At 35.6% G+C, this 19,210-nt stretch overlaps 1 protein-coding gene and 1 pseudogene across 1 annotated transcript in view; one reads left to right on the forward strand and one right to left on the reverse strand.

Annotated features, from left to right (window-relative positions):
* Positions 1-19,210, forward strand: part of ANKRD13C (ankyrin repeat domain 13C) — a 127,606-nt gene that overhangs the window by 6,857 nt on the left and 101,539 nt on the right. The gene's annotated exons all lie outside the window — the stretch shown is intronic.
* On the reverse strand, positions 14,639-18,852 carry LOC119528171 (annotated as a pseudogene).

Genomic DNA, 19,210 nt, shown 5'->3' on the forward strand with positions numbered 1-19,210 from the left:
GTGCATTTGAATTCTTGCCTGTAGATAATTATAAGGCATGTTAATGCATGCATTGTCTTACTTAGCGCTATAATGGATTCCATAAAACCAACCATGATGTGTTGCATATCCTCTTATGCAGATGTATATTTTGGCTTTCATAAAGAATCATGTGGAGACCTGCATTGTCCTGGGGTGAATGCTTTTTGGAGAGTAAGAACATATTTTGATAACTGCTCTTCTGGTTCTTTATAGTTTTTTTTTTTTTAACTCTTTGTTTCTTATTCATTCATTCATTCATTCATTTCACAAATATTTACTGAGCTCCTAAGATGTGGTAGACACTGTTTTAGGTACTAGGGTTACAGCAGTGAACAAAACAGATAAAGTCTGCTCTCATGGAGTTTGTATTCCAACAGGGGCAGACAGACAATAAACAAATATATGGCATGACTGATAATGATAGGTATTACAGAGTAAGACAAAGCAAGGTAAGGGGAATAGAAGGTGCTGGGGGTACAGGGTTAGGGTAAGTAATTATTTCACTGAGGTCCAGGTCAGGGAAGACATTACAATAAGAGAAACTTGAGCTTAGGTTAGGATACCAAAAGATAATAAGGGAGCAGATATCATGGAATAGAGTTTTAAGGGAGAGAATAGCAAATGCAGAGGTACTGAGGTGAAAGCCAGCTTGACATTCAAGGAATAGGAAGAAGGCCAATGTGGCTAGAACTGAGTGAACAAGGGAGAGAATAGTGGGGATATGAGATCTGAGAGGTGAATAGGAACATAAGCATTTAGAGCTTTTGTAGACCACTGTAAGAATTTTGATTTTTACTGTGATGAACATGGGAAGCATTAGAGGAATTTGAACAAAGGAGTGAAATGATCTGATTTTAAAAGGGTTCCTCTGGCTGCCTTGTGAAGCAGAAACTTGAATGAGCAAGGGCAGTTTAACATGTTAATGATAGTAAGTGGGGGTAGCTGTAGAAGTGATGAGATGTAGTCAGACTGGTTATATTTTAAAGGTAGAACTAATGGAAGTTGTTGATGGATTGGATGTGAGATGTATGTCTGTGAATTTTAGCTCATAGCATTTTTAAGAGAAAATGTGTAAATCTTTCCTTTTGCTGCCTGTTTGGCAGGGACTTGAAGTTATTTGTAGAACCTGGAGCTATGTTGGTTCTAGTACTTATAATTTTCTGCTTTACTCTGTAATTGGGGGTGTGGGAGATCAAAACTATTTTTATAATAGTACCAGTCATTGCTTGCCTTTTTCACTGTGTTGACATTTTCACTGATGGTTCAAAAGCAGTGGTAGGTAAAATTGTTGGCACCTTAGCATGAATCAAGGCACCAGTTTCTGCTAGTAGTCATTGTATTATTCACTGCCATGTGCTTGCGGTAACAATGGAAAAAAAAAAAAGCTAGTTTCACTTAAGAATGTCCATGATGAAAAGCTATAAAAATGACTAATTTAACTAAATTTTAATTTTGAGTACAAATCCTTTTAGTATTCTTTGTGATCTAATGGGATTGTGCACTTCTGCATCCTGAGGGGAAAAGCAGGGAAAACATTTGTGCAGTAGTTTGAGTTATAAGCTATTTGAAGAGCTGCTTTTTTCATGGAACCATCATGAAAGAATGACAGACAAACTATGTTTATTTCAATTTGGATATTTGGCAGACATTGTCTTGAAAATGAATGAAATAAGCCTGTGACTTCAAGGAAAACAGCTGACAATAGTTGTTGGCAATGAAAAACATCAAGCTTTCAAATGAAAATTAGAATTTTGGAAAACTTCGCTGCCACTATAATTTCACTGTTCTTGTGAAATTGAAAGTGGTATTGCCAAATGCAGTTTTTTGATATGTATAACAAAATGTTTCAACATTTGGAAGATCTGTATAACTCAGTCAGCTGGTTTTTTTCAAATGACTAATGCATGATGTTGCAAAATCATGCATTAGTCTAAGATCCATTCCAAGTTCCAGAGATACCAGTTGATTTCAGTCTAAAAGAGTACAAAAAGTTTATTGGTTTTGAGATTTCACATTGCAACTAACCTTTAAGAAATCACCCTTGTTGAGTTTTGGTCTAGTATCAAAGAAGAATATCTCCAGCAATCTGAAAAGGCTGTTAAAATACTTTTTTTTTTTTTTTTCCCAACTATATATCTGTGTGAAGCTGGCTTTTCTCCATATACTTCTAATGCAAACTATAATTTAGACTCCATTGAATGCGTAAGCAGATATAAAAATCCAGTTGTCTTCTATTAAGCTAGACATTAAAGAAATTTGCAATAAAGTGAAACAGTGTCACTCTTCTCACTTATTTTTTTGTTTTGGAAAATGCAGTTAATTTTATCATTAAAAGTTTTGTATTAATAATGGGTTTATTGTAATTTAAAAATTAATGAAACTAAAAATATTTTCAGTTTTAATTTCTGATGTGGTTAGTGTCAATAGAAATACCAATATAAAAAGTTTTTGGAGTCCTTAATAATTTTTAAGACTTTAAAGGTGTTATAAGACCAAAAACTTTGAAAACTATTGGTATATTCAAGGGTCATTACTTCCCTAATTTCCCCTAATTTATAGATATGTAATTATGAGAAATTGCTTAATCATTATTAGCTTTATTTTTCTGTGAAATAGGTATAATATTTTTATGAGGTTTTATGGGGATATTGAGCAACTTAAATGAAATAAGGTATATAAAGTATACAGCATAGTGATTGGCACATATTATAGATGCCTAGTAAATGCCAGCTCTGCAGTTGATTATTTGTAAACTTACAGTGGTTTTAATATTACTGGAATGTTTTTCACTCATCTGACAGAAAAGAGTTTAATTTTTGTTTCTCAAGTTAGAACCAAGGCATCCAATTTAAGATTTAAAATCTACTTTGAGAAAAGTTGATAGAGGAGGTTATTTTAGTTTTTTTGTATCTTTGGGTAATAAACTAGATTAAAGCAGCAGGTTGAGGACATAGAAATCTGAGCAGGTAGTCAGTGGCAAGAAGTAGGACATTTGAACATTTAAGTCAAGTTAGCTGGATGTCAGTGATGGGATGATGATGATGAATTCGCTGTTTAAAATATGAACTTATCACAGCATAATATTTGACATTCTTGACTGTAGTTTGTATTTCTGATTATATTCTTATCTATAAAATGAGAGAGGGATTGGATTGTTGAACTTTTTTCTAGTTCATAAATCTTTTGATAATGTGATTAGTGATTTGGATTTGTAGTGAAACGTTTCATTTGTTACTTTGATAGGCACTGTTGCTTTTACTCTTTATTATATGTTCTTGGAGGGGGTTAAAGAAAACAAAGAGTAATTATCAAGATAAAAAAAAACTTGATTTTCTTCATCTACGTGTTGTGTCTAGATTGTGGTGGATTATCCTTACTTTTATTTGTTTAAATTATTTTTTGAAATAAGTAATACATTCACATGCTGCAAAATTATGGAAAGGTGTAAAAAGGTCTATTGTAAAAATAAAGTTTCCCTCACACCCTTGTCTCTTCTCAACCCAGTTTCCCTCCTTGGCAGCAACTTGTGTTACCAGTAAGGAACTGGGATTTATTTCTTAATACCAGGAACTGGTATTCCTTTGCCGTTTAGTACATGGTACTTTTCTTTTCCCCTGAAGACAAGTGAAGAAAGAGGATTATTATTACTGCTTCTGCTATTGGAACAAAAGTGGGATATTCAGAAATTTATACATTTGATTTTAAATCTTTCTTTTTTTACTGTCAAATTTATATCTCTAGCCTCTACTTCTCCTTGGAGTTCCAGGCTTTGTACCCTTCTCCACTTGGGAAACTCAGAGACATTTCGAAGTTAACATGTCCAAAACGGAGTTCTCATTTTTTACTTCCTTCCCTCCTACCTGGCTGGCCCAGACCTTTAGTAAATCACATCATTGATCTAGTTGCTCAAGCCTCAATTAACCATAGGGACCATTCTTTTCTCATCTCCTCCCTCTTCCCTCATAAACACGTCTAATCAATTAAACAAGTTATTTTGAATCTGTCTACTTCTCCCTCCACTGCAAAGCTTTGGAACTGAAAAATTTATATTATCTTTTGCCTAGAATACTGTACCAGACTCAACTCATCTCCTTATTTTCTCCTCCAGTTTATTCTTTATATGGTAGTAAGAGTCATCATAAAATTTAATTTGAATCATGCCACTTCTCTGCTCAAAATTCTTTACTGCCTTCCCCAGTTAATCTTGTATAATTCTCTCCCTTTTACTATGTTCTGGCCATACTGGTTTTCCTTTAGTTCCTTGAATATGCCAAGTTCTTTCTGTCCTCTCTCTGAAATGTTTTTTTGGTCTCATTCTTTGCCTTTTTATCTCCTACTCATTTTTTAGATCTCTGTTTAAACATTTTTCTCTTTAGAGAGATTTTTCTTGACTAAAGCATCAAAAAGTAGGTCTCTCTTTATTTTCAACCTCAGCCTTTTGCTTGTTAACATTTACAATTTATTTTGTCTCATTTTATATTTGTCTTACATCCATTTTTGAATGTAAGCTCCTTGAGGGCAGGAATTTTTTTCTAGTTTGCTAGTGGTTGAATATCTAGTGTCAAGTACTCTGCTTAGCATATAGTAATGCCCAATGAATATTTATTGAATGAAAATGAATGAATGGATTTTACTTCTAAGTAAAATGTAAGAGAAATAACCTACAAAAGAACCTACAAACCTCTCTCCTAACTTTACAATAAAATACTATAATGACTCTATAATCAAGTAAACTAGATTTTAAGGGAAATTTTTAATAACAGTACTATAATGTGATTATATATAGAAACTATACTGATGACTGACAGGTATTCTGCCCTGGAGCTGACATAATACAACATGAAACTCCTACTGTTTAGAGGAGGGGTCTGCAAAGGTTTAATTAAAACGGCAAGAAAGTAAATATTTTAAGTTTGCAGGTCATTTACCGTCTGTTATGTAAAAGCAGTCCTAAGCAATATGTAAATGAAAAGGTGTGGCTGTGTTCCAATAAAACTTTATATCATATGGCAACCCCTGAATTAGAGGATGGGAAAGCTTCTAATGTGGAAAACAGAGTTTGTGCCTTATAGCAAGCCAACCCCTTTCTTTTTGCCTTCGTTTATTGGTATCACGAGGACTCTGATAGCAGTGGAGGAGGAGAAAAAAAATGTTTCTAGTACCTCATTTCAAGTAGAGACATTCCCACCAACCAAAGAAGCAATTGGGTGAGAAAGAGTATTTTAATAGTTCAGAGCTTGACTATAACCTGGGAGATGATTGTTAAGGGAAGTTAAGAGGCCCTGCAAATAGGACTTTGTAAGGAACGCTTTTGTTTTTAAAATTGTCAGGAGCATGAATAAGTTTTTACTGCAATTCCAACATCCTTTCCTACCTACCATTCCCCTTATTATTTATTTAACAGTTTTATTGAGATATAATTAGTACACCATACAATTCATCATTAAAGTGTACAATTCAGTTTTTTTTTTAGTTTAGTCACAGAGTTGTGCAACCATCGCTACCGCCAATTTTAGAACATTCCATCACTCCAAAAAGAAACCCCATAGTCTTTAGTTATTACCCTAAACTCTCCATCTACTTTCTGTCTCTTTAGACTTGCTAATTCTGGAAATTTCGTATAAATTGAATCATACAACATGTGGTCTTTTGTGTCTGGCTTCTTTGACTTAGCATAATGTTTTCAGGGTTCATCCATGTTGTAGCGTGTTTTATTGCTGAATAATATTCCATTGCATGGCTGTTCCACTTTTTGTTTATTCACTCATTTGTTGATGTAAATTTGGGTTGTTTCTGCCATTTGGCTATTTTGAATAATGCTGCTGTGAACATTGGTGTGCAAGTATCTGTTTGAATCCCTGCTTTCAGTTCTTTGGGGTATATACCTAAGAATGAAATTGCCAGGTCATATGGTAATTCTATGTTTAACTTTTTGAGGAACTGCCAAACTGTTTTTCACAGTGGCTGCACCATTTTTCATTCCCACCAGAAATGTTACAACTTCTCTATATCCTTGCCAATGCTTGCAATATTCTGTCTTTTTGATTATAGATATCTTAGTGGGTGTGAAGTGGTATCTTGTGGTTTTGACTTGCATTTCCCTAATGGCTAATGATTTTGAGCATCTTTTCATGTGGACATTTATGTGTCTTCTTTGGAGAAATGTCTATTCAAGTTATTTGCCTATTTTAAAATTGGGTTGTCCTTTTTTATTGGACTTGACATCCTTGTTGAAAATCAGTTGGCCATCGATGTATGGGTTTATTTCTAGACTCTCAATTCTATTTCATTGATCTGTGTGCCCCTTCATGTGCTAGTGTACATTGTCTTGATTACTATAACTTTGTAGTAAGTTTTGAAATTGAGAGGGGTGAGTCCTATAACTTTGCTTTTTCAAAATTGTTTTAGATATTTGGGTTTCTTGCATTTTCTTACAAATTTTAGAATCAGCTTGTCAGTTTCTGCCAAAAAGCCAGCTGGGATTTTAATGGAGATTGCATTGAATTTGTAGATCTGTTTGGGGAGTGTTGTTATCTTAACAATATTTAATCTTCTGAGATATGAATTTGGGATTTCGTTTATTAAGTATTTAATTTATTTCTACAATGTCTTATAATTTTCACAGGATAAGTTTTGTCTTTCCATTCCTCTTTCATTTCCATGCAGTAACTCCTCTCCTCCCCCAGCTGTTTTATGCCCTGTTTTGTCTAGTGTATTAAAATAGTCTCACAGGAAAACGCTATAAATATCAGCTTGTTCCTTTAGCCCTCAAGGTTTAGAGGGGTCTTCTGCTAGGACTTTAATGAACTGAGAGGAAATTGAGGGCAGTCTGCTTCTCTGGTTGTTTTCCCATAATAAGACCTGGAAAAATTTTTATTCTAAGATGGATGAGCAGACAAAAGCAGACCATTTGGAGGTCTGTGAAAAATACACATTATAAGAGTAGGAACATGGTATTCTGAAGATACTGTGAAGAATATTGCAGGGAACTGAAGAAAAGTTTAGGAAATAATTGCTTTGTTTTAGCAGTAACATACAAAAGCAGTTTGCTTCTCTAGTACTGTTACTGGATGATGAGAAGAAAACAGGCCAATGTAAGAAAAGATATGGAAATAAACATATACAGTCATTTCATTAAAAAATCTGAATTAAATGCAGTAAATAAAGTTTTGAGAGTCTAGAAAATTGAATGATACAGAAAATAAATTAGAAAACAAACAATATAGAGGAAAAGGAGAGAAAATAAAAGGATGAAGGATAAATTGTAAATATGAAGTATACCTCTAGAGATTTCAATTTATGAATAATATATATTGCTAGTGAATAAAACAGAACAAATGGATACAGTCAATACTCAGAGTCATAAAAGAAGAATACTTCCTTGATCTAAAATTAGATGCGATTCCCAGTGTAGAAGAGAGCCAATAATGTGTTTTAGGGAAAATTAAAGAGATCCTATATATTTTGGTGATATTTTAAAATTTAATGAAAAGTCTAACAGATGTACAAGTAAAAAATACAGGTTACTGTTGAACAAATAAATAACAATTTTGTCTCAGTTCTCTCCCATGTTAGAACATGGTTACTTGCTGCAGTGTAGATCCTGGGGACAAGAGAAGATGGGGAAAATTAGGAGCAGTCTTAGACCCTGTGGAAGACAGAATTCATGATCTAGGAGATAAGTGAGAAGAAAGTATAGTGAAGGATGGAAAGGGAAAGAGAAAAAGAAACAGTACAGAGGATAGGAGAAATTCTACATTAATTGTGCTCAGGAGAGAAGAGATGGAATGGGGCTACAGCAATATTTGAAGAGATAATTGCTGAGAATTCTCCAAAATCAGAGAAAGCCACCAATTCAGAGATTTGAGAAGTCCAACCCAACAGAATAAAAAAAGGAATCCACATTTGAATGAAATAGTTGAAAATTAAAGTTAAAAAGAAAATCTTTAAAGTACCTAGAAAAAAAATTACATTACTGTCAAAGGAGCAGAGTCATATGGAAATCATAAAACTATGTAGAGTGCTGAAGAAAGTAACTGCCAACCATGGATACATCCAGTACAAATATTCTTCAAGATTAAAGTTGAAGTAGATGTTTGCAAACAGACAAAACCTGAGAGAATTCATCGCTTAGTAGAACTTCACTCATAGAAATACTAAAGGATGTTGTTCAGTCAGAAGGAAAATGATTGTGATGTAAGGGTAGAGATGGAGGAAGGAAGGAAGAACAACAAAAATGGTATGCAGTGCTAAATGAATATTGACTTTCTGACATAAAAGCTTATGGGACAGGATGACAATAGAAGTCTGGATGGATGGGATAAAGTTAATGTTCTCTGGTCACTGCATTGCTTTAGAAGGAGGGATAAAGTACCAGATAACATGACACTTAGGATGTATGCTGTAAACTTTACAGCAGTGCTGACTAATAGAAATCTAACACAAGCCACATATGTAACTTTCTTAGTAGCCACATTAAAAAAGTAAAAAGTGATAGGTGAAATTAAATTTAATAATACATTTTATTTAACCTAATATATCCAAAACATAATTTCAACATGTAACCAATGTAAAACATTATAATGAGATATTTTACATTCTTTCCCCCCCCCCCCCATATTAAGTCTTCAAAATCCCACTTACGGCACATCTCAGTTTGGACTAACCACCTTTCAAATGCTTAATAACCATATGTGGCTACTGTATCAGACATTGCAGCTTGACAGTAAGCAGCAAAAGAATAATAAAATAAAAAATATATAACTTCTATCCAATAGATGAAAAAACAAAATGGAGTAATGGAAATCAGAAGAAGGCAAGAAAGATGAGTAAAAGGAATGTTGAACGGGCAGGACAAATATAAACCCAAAACAGGATGGTAGATTTAAACCCTAGTATTTCAGTAAGTGTATTAAATGCAACTGGACTAGTTAAAATAAAATATTGTCATACTGTATGAAAAAAACACCTAACTACAGGCAGTTAGAGACAGAAAAATTGGAAGGATTGATAAGTATGTATCATGTAAACACCAGTTCAAAAAAGTTGGTATAGTTGAATTATAAGTTTTAAAGCAGAAAACATGAGATAAAGAGGGATAGCTCATAATGAAAAATGATTCAGTTTACCAAGAAAGTATAAAAATTCTAAATTTGATTGATTTAAAAACATAACCTGAAAATATTTCAGGCAGAAATTATTAGAATTATAAGAAGACCTGTAACCCACAATTTTAGTGGAAGATTTTAACATTCCTCTCTCTGTAACAGAACAAACTGACAAAAAAAGTCTGTAAGACATGAAAGATCTGAACAAGTCAAACTTCACAATTGCAGGATACATGTTCTTTTTAGGCATACACAAAGCATTTTAAAAAATTGACCAGATTTGATCATAAAGCAAATCTCAAAATGTTTCAGAGGTCTTAAGTTAAACTGAATGTTCTCTGATCCCACAATGCAATTACACTAGAAATAATTACTAAAAAGATAAAGATATTTTAGGAAAAGGTTGTATAATTAATCATCTAAGAAAGTATTTCAAGATATTAGAAAAAGAACAGTTTAATTTCCTTAATTACCCAATTTGTGTTCATTTTACAAATGAAGTAGAAGGAAGGAAATAATGAAAGTAAGTACAGAAATTTATTGAGTTAGAAAACAAATATAAAATGGAGAGCAACACAGCCAAAACTTTTTCTTTGAGGTCAATGAAATTAATAAACCTAAGACTGATTAAGAGAAAGATAAAAGGCACAAATAACCAAAATCAGGAATGAAAATGGGATATCTGTACAAATTCTGGTGTTATTAATAATTTGAAAAGGGATATGAAAACAAAATGTATGCCAGTAAATTTGAAAATTTAGATGAAATGGACAGAATTTTAGAAAAATACAGTTTGTCAAAATGAACACAAGGAAGAATTTGAACATATAAATACTCTTGTAATTGTTAAATACAATGAATCCATAATAAAAAATGTTCTTTCAAAGGAAACTCCAGAACCAGATGGTTTTACTAGTGTGTTCTTCTAAACATCCCAAATGTTTCCAATTACATTATCTAAGTTGTGGAAGCACTGGAGTTTGCACCCTTTGTCTAAGTTAATACCTGTTGTAGTTTAACCTGCTTTATTAGGTTTTTGCAGTTAGTGATATTCTTAAGGTTGTTCGCTATACAACTTAATATCATGACTCTTAAGAACTTTTTTTATGCAATTTTACTGAGATATACTCATACAATATATCATCCATCCAAAGTATTCAAACAATGGCTCATAGTATCATATTGTTGTTCATTTATTGCCACAATCAATTTTCAAACATTTTCATTACTACAAAATAAAGAAAAATATATATATATAAAATAAGAGAGAAATAAAAAAGAACACCCAAACCATCCCATATTCCTTATCCCCCTCTATTATTTATATATTTTTGTCATCATTTTATTATTCATCTGCCCATACACTGGTTAAAGGGAGTGTCAGTCACCAGGTTTTTACTATCACACAGTCACAGAATAAAAGCTATATAATTATACCATTGTCATCAACAAGACTTCTGGATTACCATTCAACAGATTCAGGTATTTCCTTCTAGTTATTCTAATACACTAGAAACTAAAAAGGAATGTCTATATAATGCATAAGTATAACCTCCAGATTGACCTCTCGACTCTATTTGAGATCTCTCAGCTACTGAAGCTTTATTTTTTCTCATAAAGTAAGAATTTTATCTCATTATTCTATGTATTCACAAGTACCTTTGAATATCAGACGCTGTATGAGAAGCATTTGTTATACAATAGATGAACAAAATAGGTATCCAGTCATCCTTGAGTTAATATCTAATGAAGGAGACATGTTTTCACATAAAATTACAACTAGTTTAACGTGAAAAGTGCTGTAATTAATAGATAGGTATAGAGGGTTTTGGGAGGAAAGCAGAGGGGGTATCTTATCACCTAGGACAGGCTAGGGAAGGCTTCACAGAGGATGATATTTGAGCTGAGCCAAAAGGATGAGTATTAATATGCCATGTAGATGGGGAAGGGACATTTAGGTTGGGTTAACAGTATGTGTAAAAGTATGAGAACATGGCTTACTGGGGAATTTATTGTATGTAATTCAGTATGAGAGAGAGAGAGGCAGGAAATTAGAGAGAAAAGAAAGGGCTCATCAGGAACCTTTTATACCATGTTTAAGATAAAACATTTTATCTTTAAGGCTATGGAGCATTTCTAATCTTTTAAGTAGAAGTTTTGGTTTTAAATTATTGCTTAAGTAGCTTTAGAGAGAAAATTGAAATGGAGCAAAACTGGAGAAAGGGAAATTGTTAGAAGGATGTTGTGATACTCAGGTAAGATATGATGAGAGCTTAAATCAGAACAGAGGCAATGAAAATTAAGAATGGTAGCTCAAAGAAAGGCTTTGATTTTGGTATAGTTTGTATTGAGCTTGTTTCTGACCCCAATTTGTCAACAAATTTGTTTATCTTTTATGACTACTTTTTGGTCTTGATAAATTATAATGGGAGATATCATAGAATATGAATCCAACTTTACTAAAAGTTGTGAAGTTTAGTTCAGTATTTTGAACAGGGGGAAGAGGACTTTATTCTAGACCAATTCAAATTGGATGTTGATGTTCATGGGTTTTTTTTTTTTTTTAAACTTATATTATGCTGAAGGCTTTGAAGGCAGTGAACTAATCTGTTATCGTGGATAATTATGAATCAGCAAACTTTGTTAGTTTAGAATTATTCTTAAGCATTTTCATTGAATGTTTGAACTGAATATAATGTTGATTAATAGTAGAAAATTTGTGTGTTAGAGTTCCTTATGTGGAAAATTCAATTGTGTGTCTCTTATCTTAAAGGTTTTTGAAGGAAAATAAGCTGACAGAGTTTTGTGTTGTTTTTTAGGGTTGTTCTTCAGTGTTTTTATGAGTTAGGTAAATGGTTTCAATGTGGGAAATTAGTTTTACTAACTGCATATGTAAATAACCATAATGAAAAATAATTTCCTTCATTGCATATTCCATATTAAACTGGCAATCTACAGTGCTCTTTTAAAACCAAAGTACTTTTGTTATTTGCCTTGTCATTTTCATTTTTATCCATGTAAATTTTGTTAACATTTTGTCATAGAAATTTGAGAGATAGATAGCTCAGTAAAAAGTCTGATATTTTGTGATGATTGAAGACTATCTTTTTTGGAAAATAGTTTATACCAATAACTTGGCAAATATTGACACTTCTTAAATAGTGTTGTGAGCAAAACTTCTTTTCTGGGGACATTTTTTTCATTATTTGGTTATTAACAGTGTGTATTTTAGTGGTTTCCATATCTCAACTAGGAAGAGTTCTGAGGCATGAAAACTAGGGACTGTATGTCCCAAGACCATAGAATCAAGAGATAATCATTTTCCTGGTACTAATGGAAATTTGTATTTAATATTTTGATTTCTGAAAAACATAATGTGAGGCTATATCTCCAAATCTGTCTTGTTTTTTGTTCCTAATAGTTAAACCCAAGAGATTTACTGTAATCCAGTTTTGTTTTATTTTTGTAAAAGTGCTTACAGAAGGAATTTTTTTAAATTGTTCACTGGTTTATTTTTTCAAATGAGCAATAGGCTATTTACGAATAAGCAGTTCTCCAATAATTGTATCAAAATGGCAATCCTATCATTGTTTGTAATCTAAATGAAAAAAAATTCATTAAGGCATATTTGATCTGTGAGTTTAAAATAACCTTTCTGATACAGTTACAGATTCATTTTACTTTTGCCCCTCCCCAAACACATGAGCACCAAAATTGTCAAAGAACCCTTAATATTTAGTAAAACACTAAGGAATATAAAAATTAAGGAGGGGAGCATTTTCAAAAGGAAATCTTTGGAGATCATTTTACTTCAAGTAAAACACACTAAACAGTGAGTACACACTTGATACACATAAATAGTAATTACTAACAGGTACTCCAGAAATGACAGAGCTCAAAACAATGGATATTAAATGAATTAAAGGTACTTCAGATACAAAGAAGAAGAAAAAATAGTAATTAAAGAAGAAATAACCATTTCTATCAACATAACACAGGAAGGATGAAGTGAACAAAATCAGGTACAAGTTTTTCCCCAATGTTTTCATCAGGGTGTTTTTTCTTTTTTCTTTAAGCTTGCATACATTAGATTTATTACAATAATGGTTTTTTGCCATTCAAAATATTAATATTCTACTCTTTAAAGGGAAGGGTCAGGAAGAGAGATAATGCCAAATCCTTTTTGAAATTTACTGCCAGCTTCCTTTAGGCCAAACTAGTGATAGCTCATCTGTACAACTAGAAGAGCCATATGCATTCTGCTTTCCTCACTCCCCTCCCTTTAATACCTATAGGACCACAGGAAGCACAGTTTTGGGAAAACAGTCAACTTTGGAAAGCTTTCATAAGCTGATGATACAACTATGATCACATTTCCTTTCTTTATAACTGAAACACAAAATGGTATTTTTGAAAAATAAAAATTGTAAAAAAAGACAAAGGTAGAATCCGTGCAGTGTTCACAGTCACAATGGAACACTGGACAGAGTAGGAGCATCCACGTGTTCTCTGATGGGATTGTAGCAAAGGAATTTGAAAAGGAAATGTAAAAAAAAGTTTTGTTCATCAGGTATGTTTCAAGTAATGATTAAGCAGGTCTGCTACATACATTCAGAAAGAAGATGTGTTCAAAGGGACATTGGTTACATTTTTGTTCAGAAAGCTCAATCTTAATCTTAAAGGATTCCTCTGTAAAAAAAATCATGTGTAAAATATATCCTCATATGGACTTCAGAAACTGATTATGCTGGTTTTAAACTGTTATGTACCCCAGAAAAGTCATGTTCTTTTAATCCAATCTTGTGGGTACAGACTTACTGTGAGTGGGATCTTTTGATTCCCTTGTTTCCCTGGAGATGTGACCCACCCAATTTTGGGTGGGACCTCTTGTTTAGATTATTTTCATGGAGATGTGACCACGCCCATTCAAAGTGGGTCTTAATTAGTTTACTGGAATCCTTAAGAGAGCTCAGGGAGAGAGCTCAGAGCTGACACAGACCCAGATGCTTGGAGATGCGGACAGAAAGACATTTGGAGATGCTAAGTTAAGAGATGAAGCCCAGAATTTGCCTTGGAGAAGCTAACTGAGGACCCACAGATGCTTAAAGAGAAAGCCACTGGAATCAGAAGCTGAAAGCAATGCAGTCCGGAAGCAAAGGACCTGCAGGCGCCAGCTGTGTGCCTTCCCAGCTGACAGAGGTGTTCCGGATGCCGTTGGCGTTAGTGAAGGTATCCTTGTTGATGCCTTAGTTTGGATATTTTTATGGCCTTAGAACTGTAAATTTGTAACCTAATAAATCCTCTTTATAAAAGCCCATCCATTTCTGGTATATTGCATTCCAGCAGCTTTAGCAAACTGAAACACTGATGATACAAAAAATTTTTAAAAAATAAATTAGATAATTAAAACTGCCTTTTCCAGCAGAGCTGGGCATTAGGCTGTCCTCCCTGAGCATAATTGCTGCTTTTACTGAAACTTGGGTGTTTTTTTTTTTTTTTTTTTTTTTTTTTTAGCACATTTCAGCCAATTGCTGTGTGGACCCATATATCGCTACTTTGGATCCCAAGCACATTTTGTACTGTTTGGGGTCAAGATTGGGGTCACGGAAGACAGGGTGGTGGACATGGGCTACCCCTACTTCTTGGTTTCTGAACATCTTCAAACCTGCCTGAACAGCTTTGTTGAAAAGGACCACGTACTTGAACCCCCAGCCTTGCATTACACTGACGCCACCTACTCAGACAAGATCTCCCTTATAAATACAAGTGGTTTCTCCAGAAGCCAGTTTTTTGAGTAAAGGCAAAATGGTTGTCACTAGAAACTTTCCCATTGTAAACAGTCTTTGGATCATACTGGTTAAAGATGATCAGAAAATATATTTACTGGCCCAGAACTGTATTTTCTTGACATTGCTGGAGGAATTCTGTAGTAAACACGAGGTCAACATCACAGAAGAGTAAGGATTCATTATTAAACTGGGAAGATCCTACTTCAAGGGGTAGGAAAAATTATCCAGACACAGGCAAAATCTGCATGTCAGCTTTAAGATACTTAATGTGGTAATCTCTCATTAGTTCAACTTGCTTAGCCTTGTCAGGTTTGGAGTCAGAATTGCAAAGCAGAACAAGCTAGACGTTGTGATTTAAAATAAAACATGTCCTTTCAAAGTTTCCCACGAATCTCACAAACATCCAAACGTCCAAAGGAACCAGTATGTTTATCTTTTTATCTTTGGGTTCTTTGTGCTCGTTTTTTTGATCCAGGGAGCTGAAATGAAACAAGCTTCTTTAGGGAATTTGAGAGAAAGGATAAGAATCCATATTCTTGGTTAATTTCATGGGCCAGCTCCTAGGCATCCAGTTCCTCGTGCTCTATAGACTGGATCTTGCTGAGGGTCTGCTGTAGATACACATGCCTCCTCACTGAATAGTCATTTTCTTGCCTTTGTGCTTTTTAGAGGAGCAACAGGTACAGGATGTATTCAGCCCTGTCCATGGGATTTACACCACAATAGCCATACTATATATCCTTAAACTCAATGATGTGCCCTCTGGCCTGCGTTAGCGTTGATCATCTCCATGGCCTGCGTGACAGCATCATCCAAGGCATCTGTCTGGGCAGAGGCCATCCCTCTTTGAAGGGGTGACCATCAGCAGCTGAATACAAATATTTTCCTGTAAGAAACTCCCAGTCCAAAATCTCCTCTCATTTGTGGGGCTGAAACCACATAAAAGAAGGAGGAATTCCCAGCTGCAGATTGACTTTATGAATTTCCATGTTGCTGTATTTGCTAATCAGGACAGTTTCTCCGTTAGGGGTGTATTGTGTAATGAGGAAGTTCAGCTATATGCAACTAGGCATATACTGTGAAGTCGGTACTGGTAGGGTTGGTTTTTGTTGGGCGTAATGCAATGGCTCAGTGAATTTTACTATTATGGAGATCTCTAATGTAACCCTTTTTCTGTTCATAATTCTCATAAAAAAGCTGCTGCATCTCCTAAGACCAGACACACTGTACCCCTGAAAACCTCTGGATGCATCTTCCCACCTCCATATCCTCATGGGTGGTGTAGATTTCTCGGAGACATTTTCCAATGTGTGGCACCATCCTCCAAAGCACCTCCTGGCTCATGATCACAGACCCCCACAACCCCCCAAGTTCTTGTCAGGGTCGAGTGCCAGTTTCCCCTTTTCTTCCGTGGGGCCCAGTCCCGTCTGCCCAACAAAAAAGGGGTCAACTGCTATTCAGACTCCTCAGGAAATTTTCCAGACGATCTCCTTTGACGTAAATGTCATCATCTGCTCTCCTAAACCATTCGTACTTGTCCAGGTAATGGTCATGCATGTACTTGAGCATCATAAACGACTTCTGGGGCAGGCAGTTGTCGGCACCCAGGAGCAACACTACTGGGATTGGTATTGACTCATCTGCGCCCCTCACTGGAGAATTCAACTCTCCCAGAAACTGTCTTGGGCCATGTTCTGTAGGCCCCACAGCATGGGTCTGCAGGTATTTCTAGGTGGTCCTGATTCCCAGGAAGAGACAGTTCTTGTATAGCCGCTGTCTAGGGCCGGGCCGTGCGACAGAGCTGGTCCCAGCGCTCACTGCTGCCCATGCTCCTGGCCTGGGGAGCCGCCCCGGACTAAAAAGCAGCTCTACGGGCCGGTGCGGTGCCGTCGGCCCGCTCGCTTCAGCTAGGAGGTATCGGGCAGAGTGAACCGGAAGGCCAGCACGAAGCCCAGCACGAGCTCGCGCAGCACCCTGAGCCTGGCGCTCCTGCCGTTGCGCCCGCTGGGCCGCCGCAGTCCTTGCAGCGATGCGCGGCCTCAGCCCGTTCGCGGATGTTGGCCTGCCCTAGTGCCGCGAGGCCGGGTCCGCCGCGCCCAACGCGGCCTCGGGAGACGTCCTCAGGCCCGGCGCCGGCGTTTTGTTCTTCGCGCCCTGCGCCGTTACGACCCGTGTATGCCTGGCCTGGTGAGTGCCGGCTGCGGCGGCTCGTCGCGTCCGGCTCCCGCGTGGAATCGTGGGGCCAGCGCAGCGACGATGGCAGTGGCAGCCAAGTCCGGGTCCTTGAGCTGCGCTGCAAGCTTCCCCTGGCTATCTTGGCTCGACTCCGCTCGCGCTGCGCCCACCCGCGTTCTGTTTGTGCCTGCGCCACCGCTGCAGCTGAACATCCTTAGGCTTAGTTCGCCATTGCAACAGTTATAGAAGGAATTTAAATGTAAATTTATTTGTGTCTCCTAAATTTTGCTCAAAATAGAATCTTCCTGACCTTGGCAGTTCCCATCTACTTATGTATTTATTGAGGCAAAGAAGTGTGTGTGTGTGTGTGTGTGTGTGTGTGTGTGTGTGTGTGAGAGAGAGAGAGAGAGAGAGAGAGAGAGAGAGAGAGAGAGAGAGAGAAAGAGAGAAAGAGAATATCATTTTTGCAGGTTTCATCAAGCTAAGAGATTATGATAGATGATATGCAGATATTTAAGAAAAAGTAGTTAGGTTTGTTTCATTCTGCATTTAATCTCTGGTTAAGTGTTTAGCTTATTTTATTGGCCAGGACTGTTGATGTGATGATTTCTGTAAAGTTACTAATATCTGAAAATTAGAGTATGTCATAACTTAAATTTTATTCAACAACTTTATTTTCATATATTTCTGTAGATTTGCTTTCTTTTATAATCAAGAGGTTTTTAGGCTTTATGTATGTCTTGGGGTATCATTTTGAAATGAAATTAGTCTTCTATAATATCAATTATAGAATTTAGTCCAAACTCCATAATACAGCCTCCAAGTTCTCTTAAAATTTTTTATTATAGCAGTTATAGGTTTACAGCAAAATCATGCAGAAAGTACAGAGTTCCCATTTACCCCCTTTACCCTCTCTCTAGTGTTCTGTATTAACATTTTGTATTAGTGTGGTACCTTTGTTATGATCAATGAAATAATTATTATAATAATTATTAACTCTAGTCTGCAGTTTATATTAGAGTTTACTCTTTGGGTTGTACAGTTCTGTGGTTTTTTAAAAAAATTTTATTGTGGTAACATACATACAAGTAAAATTTCCTTTTTTATCTTCTTTCAAGTATGCAATTCAGTGGTGTTAATTACATTAACAATGTTGTGCTACTGTCACCACCTCCATTATCAGAACTTTTTTATCACCCCAAATAGAAACTCTGTACCAATTAACTCCCCATTTCCCACCTTCACCCTTACCCCTGCCCCTGGTAGCCAGTGTTGTAATTTCTGACTATGAATTTTCATATTCTAATTGTTTCACGTAAGTGAGATCATGCAATATTTGTTCTTTTGTTTCTTATTTCACTCAACATAATGTCTTCAACGTTCATCTGTGTTGTAGCGTGTATCAGAACTTCATTCCTTTTTATGTCACAATAATATTCTATTTTATGTATATGCCACATTTTGCTTAGCCACTCATCTGTTGATGGACACTTGGGTTACTTCCATCTTTTGGCAATTGTGAATAATGCTGCTATGAACATTGGTGTGCAAATATTTGTTCTAGTCTCTGCTTCAGTTCTTTTGGGTGTATACCTAGCCATGGGATTGCCAGGTCCCATGGTAATTCCTCCTGTTAATCATAACAATATACTTTTTCCCAAATATAAACTGTTCTTGCATTTCTGAATGCTCTTTTGAACATACTTATTTTTTTTCTGTAATGATAGTGTGCTTTGTTTGCCTGCAAATTCATAACTCATTCTTCAAGACTCATTTTAGTGTGTCTGTTCCATATTTAACTCCGTCTGCACAAAGTTTGCTCTTTCCTGTGCTTTATTATCATGCTGTACCCCCTTCTATTGTAATAAGTAATAATTGTAATTATTTATTTCCACGTCAGTCTTTAACAGAAGATTTCTGAACAACTTGAGGGTCCGGATTGGGTCTTACTGATTTCTTCTCTAAGGCTGAGAACGCAGTAGGTGTTTTGGTTTGGTAAAGCTGCCGGAATGCAATATATCAGAAATGGGTTGGTTTTTACAATGGGGATTTATTAATTTATAATTTAGACAGTTCTTAGGCTATGAAAATGTTCAATTCAAGGCTGCTGGCATCTCG

Source organism: Choloepus didactylus, chromosome 2, assembly GCF_015220235.1.
Source record: "Choloepus didactylus isolate mChoDid1 chromosome 2, mChoDid1.pri, whole genome shotgun sequence".
Classification (NCBI taxonomy): domain Eukaryota; kingdom Metazoa; phylum Chordata; class Mammalia; order Pilosa; family Megalonychidae; genus Choloepus; species Choloepus didactylus.